This window comes from Hibiscus syriacus, unplaced genomic scaffold (assembly GCF_006381635.1).
Source record: "Hibiscus syriacus cultivar Baekdansim isolate YM2019G1 unplaced genomic scaffold, ASM638163v2 tig00015482_pilon, whole genome shotgun sequence".
NCBI lineage: Eukaryota > Viridiplantae > Streptophyta > Magnoliopsida > Malvales > Malvaceae > Hibiscus > Hibiscus syriacus.
In genome coordinates, this window is record NW_024062366.1 from 39,029 (window position 1) to 46,135 (window position 7,107).

General features: G+C 37.0%; 1 pseudogene; it reads left to right on the forward strand.

Moving 5' to 3' along the window:
• Positions 1 to 1,761: 1,761 nt before the first annotated feature.
• LOC120207918 lies at positions 1,762 to 6,810 on the forward strand (annotated as a pseudogene).
• Positions 6,811 to 7,107: the final 297 nt, after the last annotated feature.

Genomic DNA, 7,107 nt, shown 5'->3' on the forward strand with positions numbered 1-7,107 from the left:
TTTGTGATTGCATGGAAAGGTTACGCCTATTTCAATTCCTCTTTACACACATCAATTTCACTTCTCCAGGGGTTCCATTAGTTCGTGCATCCCCTAAGAGAGTGACCTAACATACTTTGCTAAACCATCGATCTGCTACCATATTGCTGCTCCTCCTTGTATTGTTGGTTCGTGTTCTGAGTGTTTTCTCGATTTGTAGGGTTCTTGCTGTTCGCGATCTCCTTTGTTATTCTCAATGCTTTCTCTAGGAGAGTTACATGTTCAACCATTTCAGGATCAAAGGTGAATCTGTTTCTTCTTCCCCACAGTGCCCAAAGAATAGCTCCAAATAATGTAGGCCAGTCATTGCCTTCCATCCCCACTTGATTCATGTTAGCCAGGTTCTTTTTAATCCATTCTTTTATATCACTGCTCATGAACTCCTCCATTTTGCTAGGGTTAATCAGCTGTCTCCAGAGTATTAAGGTTAGGGGGCAAGCTCGGAGAATATGGTTAGCATCCTCCATCGGATTTTCGCAAGTAAGGCAGCTTCCATCGGTGGACATATGTCTTCTTACTCTTCAGCATTGGTGAGGAGTCTCTCATTACAAACGATCCAAAGAAATGTTTTTATCCTCGGCAGACTTTGGTGTTTAATCAAAGTTCCTCATATTTCCTCCCGTTGATCGGTATCGTCTCCGGTAATGACAAGTAAATATTAGGCCACATTCCCTTATAATATTTGATAATACGTTATTTTTTAAATATATATTATAATTTTAAAATAACTCATTAATATGGTACTATATCACATCAATAATTACATATTCATGAATTATTATATTAATTTTATGAAGAACTTAATAATGTAATTAGGGATAGGTAAGGCCGTATGGGTCGGGTTTTCAGTCAATCCGATTCGACTAAAAAAATATACTTTTCATCTGAAACTTGATCCAATTAGGATTTAGGGTAATTTTATCTGACTTGGAATTTTACCCGTATTTTGATATAAACTCGAACCTGATCCGACCCAAAACAAATATATTTATATGAATTTATTAATTTTATTCTATAATATAAGAATTTAATTAAAAATATAAAGATGAATATTATTATAATTATCTTTAAATATATAAGGTATAATTATCTTTAAATATATAAGGTATAATTATATTATTTTTGGATCGAGCCGAGTCGTACATTTTTTACTATAAATTTGAAGCCGGCCCAATTCATACATATTTTCTAAAAAATCTAACCCATACGACTCAAACCTAAAATTCTTTTTAAAAAAAATCAATAGAATTAGATTGAGTTGAAACCGGTCGGATTCAAATTCAGTGTATATCCCTCGCAATAAAGATCATTTTAACTAAGATCACACGAGTTTCATTAAAACAAGAATGATTGTATTTCTGGAGCCTAAAGTTCGGACAAGAAAGATCAATGTTTTCTGGAGCAGGGCAAGCTCCGTGCACATCTCCAACCCAACGAATTCCAAGGCAAATGAAGTATGAATTTACCCGCGAAAAGAGGAAAAAACCGTTTGGTCCGAGATGAATTCCCCGATTCCCATCATCTTTTGAATGGAGAGGCCTTGCATTTCGCTCAGATTTCTAATCTGTAATGAAAAAAAAAATATTATTCATATGTTTCAAAAGTTAAAAAACCAATTCAAACACGAAAGCTAAAGATTTGGGTGTTTTGTTTCTTACATGTTTGAATGCACTTGGTTAGTAATATTTGATATCGTATTTGCAGAGATTTGGGTCCAGGGGGGTCGACGACTGCTTGATTCTTCTCCCCTTTACTGTTTCTCTGTCTGAAAAAAATTCCTTAATAGCTTCAAATAATGGCTGAGACCCAAGGTTTTCTAATTATAAACCTTTTCTTTTTGTTATATCCTTGTGCATGCTTAGATTTTCTATTAACATGTTTGTAGGTATGGGAGTAGGACATGAATGAGAACCCTTTTTTCCTTTTGCTGGTTAATCTCATTCTACTTTCCTTTTTTCCTTTTTCTGTATTGGTTTTGTATCTTTCTCGTATTGTTGGCTCCTTAAAGATTTGTCACTGAGAGTGTACCTATGTTGATTTGAATGAATAACTTCTCATATAAGAGAAGTATGAATTGGACCGATTGAGCGATATAGAGATAAAAGGGAGTGTTGTTTTTCGTAAAGGTCTTCGGTTCGAGCAGGTGTGTTTGTAGGATGGGTGTGTGTTGTCGATAATTAAGAAAGATTTTGAACATATACTAATATTAAAAGAAAAGAGAAGTATGGATTGAGCTACTTCTGTTGGGAAAAGGTCGTAAAAGTTCTTATTTTGAATAAAGGGGGTTGCACTTTGGAATGTCAAATCCTTAAAGGATCGGTGATACCCGAAAAGGACAATATGTTAAATGAAATCGAATGCGAGGAATACGCACGGGAACCGGTCATCACCCTCGGAATAGATTGTTGTCATTGGAGGAGAATGCTTTTATTTATTCTACTGTTGAATGTTCATTTGCATGATCGTTTGTTGTGGCATAACTGTAATGGTATTCTGGTGATATATTTAGTTGTTATAGTTGTTAATGATGATCACTGGGAAGCCAAAACTTAATGTTAGTTGATGAGAATGCTTGGACTGGTTTCTTTTAGTATATATATTCATTTCAATGTCAATTTCTCCATTGTATCAGATGCGGACGGGTCCGCTAAGAAGACGACTAGGAGTGCATCCAATAAACTCAGGAATTCGATGTCAAAGAGAGGTAGGAGGAGCAGTAAAGTAATGTCTATTGAAATTGATGATGAGCGTATTCCGGAGGAGGTGCAGTCTGTTGATGCCTTTCGTCAGGCACTTATATCGGAGGAAAAGCTACCTGCAAGACATGATGATTATCATACAATGCTCAGGTTACTATTTTTCCAGACTCTTCATTTCCGATAGAAGTACACATCTCTGACATGTTTGGATATGAATACTAAGGTATAATCTTCTAAATACATGATTTTTTTTGAAAAAGTCGAGCATACCCTTTTGTACCGAGTTTGTACAACATAGGCTCATCTATTTTGTTGTAGAGAAATACACTGTTATATTGCAAGACTTTAAATTTCAACATGTATTCGGGTGTAAGCAGGCTGATTAATCGGTTTGCATGTGAATCCAATTGTAGAATGCAAGTTCAAGAAGGATTTGAGCAGCAATGCAGTCTGATTTATGTGGCCATTTATCCCCAAGATTTCAGATAATAAGATGTCCGACTATATTATATTTAAGTTTCAACATTACCGACCCCTCTGTATTGCAGGTTCTTGAAGGCCAGACGATTTGACCTCGAGAAATCAAAGGAAATGTGGATTAATATGCTCCAATGGAGGCAGGAATTTGGTACCGACACAATTATTGAGGTTTTCTTCTATTTGTTGAACGTTCATGTCGAATATGGCATTTCTAAAAAAGCTCTGGAAGATGATTCCCAATTGCTTTCCCTTTAGGACTTCGACTTCAAGGAGCATTCAGAAGTGTTGAAATATTATCCCCAAGGGTACCATGGGGTCGATAAGGATGGACGACCGGTTTATATAGAAAGACTAGGCATGGTAGATGCTGGCAAGCTCATGCAAGTGACGACAATGGACCGCTATCTCAAATACCATGTAAGGGAGTTTGAGAAGACCTTCCAGATGAAGTTTCCAGCTTGCTCAATTGCATCCAAGAAGCATATTGATCAAAGCACAACCATCTTGGATGTGAATGGAGTGGTAAGTGAGATTCAATAATCACTATATCTATGATACAACAAATTCAATACTCAGTTTAAGAAATTCGGACTTAATCCTGCTGGTTCTTCTAGCCATCCTCTTCAACCTTCTTTGTACAAAAAGGAAATGCTCATTTCAAACTTTAACAGTCCAACTCAGTTGTTTTTAGAAAGAAGGAAAATTTTAATCATGTGTAAGAATGTCTTCTGTCTTAATTTCGAGTTAATGACACAGGGTCTTAAGAGCTTCAACAAAGCTGCAAGGGACCTTGTAGGTTGTCTTCAGAAGATTGACGGTGATAATTACCCTGAGGTACTGATTTCCTTAACGTTATTCAAGTATAATAGCCAAGGTTTAGATTTAGTAGTGACGTTTTAAACATCAAATGATGGAATTGGTGATGTGCAATGTTGGTGCTTTTCTGCAGACGTTGAACCGCATGTTCATCATCAATGCAGGTTCCGGATTTAGAATGTTGTGGAACTCTGTCAAATCTTTCCTTGATCCTAAGACCACAGCCAAGATCAATGTAAGAATACATACTACATTCGCTTCCTCACACTCAAATTTGTAAATTTTAACCAATAAGAAACTAATTGGTGAAACCGATTACATACCAGGTTCTTGGCAACAAATTTCAGAGCAAGTTGCTTGAAATAATTGATGAAGGGTATGTTCCCATTAGATTATCTAAATTTTGTTTCTTTTTCATGATGTTGAAACAAATCACTGGTGTTACTTCTTTTCTTTTCGTATGTATCTACATATATATATTTTTTTCTTGTTGGTGCTCTATATCAGTGAATTGCCCGATTTTTTGGGAGGCACTTGCACTTGTGCTGATCATGGAGGTTGCATGCTTTCCGACAAGGGACCATGGAAGGACCCAGAGATCATAAAAGTGAGCCAGATGTTTTTCTTTCTTCTTTATCAGCTGCAGTCATATTGATTATCTAGTATGGTTTGTAATCAGGATTCTAGGCACTCCTAACCAATTTTTTACCGTCTTGCAGATGGTTCAAAGTGGTGCTCATAAGGCTCAAAGAAATCGGAGGCTGAAAGCACAGAAGAGAAAACAATTTCAGAGGATAAAACTGTGATGACGGAGGTTCTACTTTCTCTATCAATATGCACCTAGCTCGCTCTTTTTCCCTCTATATTGATGACTTATGATACTCTGACTCAACGGTTGACCAAGTAGTTTGTTTCACAGGCGAAACAGGCTAGTGATTTCATCGATGCTGAGCAAGTTCCAGATGCTGCAGATAATCAGTCAAAGAATCAAATTGAGCCACTGGAACCCGCCCCGGTACTGGATATTGTAAGTTTAGCAGCCTTCTTTCTGAATACTGTCAATTATTAGGAGATGCCAGGACCTAAAATGTGATGCAAGTTGTAAAAATTATAGGAGCCTTAGAGGATGCAATGTCTATCAACATAGTACTCGAGCAGAGTTCCTAGATATCTTGACCTGATTGAGTTCACATGGTTTCCCTTAACTCCCTCATTTTCTTCTGAAATTCCCAGGTCCCAAAGGCAACAATGGAAATTGTTCCAGTGGTTAAAGAACCCACGGATTTGGCTTTGCAGAAAAGAGAGCAAAATAAAAATTTTGCTCCTCTACCGATAGGTACATGGCTTACTCAGATTGTGATTTACTCTGCATGTTCCTTGATCGTGAGTCAATGTCATGTTTGTTATTTTATTTGTGTTATAAGTGTCTAAGGTACCATATTAGGGTTCTAAACTATAGCAGGTGCTAAGGTTTGTTGTGGAAATCACAGATTCTTTTACCAAGCAAGAAAGTCGCAAGAACCTTGAAATGGTTAGCTCTCCTCTTTTCAATGGTGTGATGGCCTTTGTTATGGGAGTCGCCACCATGGTGAAAGTGACACGCAACATTCCGATAAAGACCAGCAATGCCAAGCCTCCACTTCTGGTTCCTAACACAGGGGTTAAGATCGAAGAAATTCCAGTCCAGGCACCCCAACCAAGCATCACTCCTAATGAGTTGGAAGCGGTCATGAAACGTATGGCTGAGTTGGAAGCGAGACTAGTTGCTATCAACATGCAATCTATAACAATGCCTCCTGAGAAGGAAGAAATGTTGAATTCTGCACTAAGCCGGGCTGATGCCTTAGAACAAGAGCTTATGGCAACCAAAAAGGTAACTGTTCCTACTTTTGATGAAATTATTTACCCGTAATTGACTATCATATTAGCACAAGCTGTAACTACACCCATCTATATTGCTTCGACTCTTCTTTTCTCTTGGAGTACTATAATTCGATGCATTTCTGGACATAAGTATTGGATTTAGTCCTTCAAGGACCATTAAATTCAAATACATGGAAATTTTGAAAATTTTAACACTTATGTCAAACACTCATTCCTGAGTGTGAGTCGAATACAAAAGAGGAAAAAGAAACCACAAAGCTCAGTCTTTAGTGTCTCGGTGTTGTATGGACTTAAAAGGTAATTGTCGTTTCCTTGCACTTTCAGGCTCTAGAGGACTCATTTGCTCAGCAGCAGGAGCTCGCGGACTATATCGAAAAAAGGAAGAAGAAGAAGAGGACTTTATTGGTAAGCTATTAAGATCATAATATTACCCCCCCCGGTTTTTTATCATTTCCTTACGAACCTGTATCATTTAGAAATCTCGATTTGTTTGTGTTCCAGTTTTGGTGAATGATGAGACGCCGTAAGCTGACAGATGCCGAGGAAATAGGCGGTGGAACAATTTGTTTCTCAGCAAGGCCAAGCCACCCCACACTCTCCAAATGCACTCTGGTCATCTAACATTGCTCTCATAAGATGCCAATCTAAAAGTTTTGGTTTGATCATTAAATTGGCCTGCAAGGACCAATGTACATATATATTATACCTGTCACCATGCATGAGTCCGACCTTCTTCTATTGTTTTTTTTTATCTGCCTGGTTTAGAAACCAGGGCTTTCAAAGCAAGGAAATGGAAATCCCCTAGAAACATGCAGGGGAGTTTAATTTTTGTCAGTGTTAATCTAAATACTATTCTTTTATTGAAGTTAATATACATATTTACTTCCTATTCTCTGTTATAAAGCAATTTGGGAAGGATGATCATCCATCTATGTACTATTCTTTCATTGAAGTTAATCTACAAATTTGATTCCCAGTCTCTGTTATAAAGCAAAATGGGATGATTATATGATAAAAAGCAAATATAAAACTTTTGGCGTTCTCCCGTTAAAGACAAATGAAAAACTTCTTGGAAATATTTCACATTATCTTCAACACTGTTGTAAATGTTCACATCATTAAAATAAGTCTTCAACATTTATTTTGATGGTCATTTTAGTCCTTATTATCTTTCACACTGTTATAAACA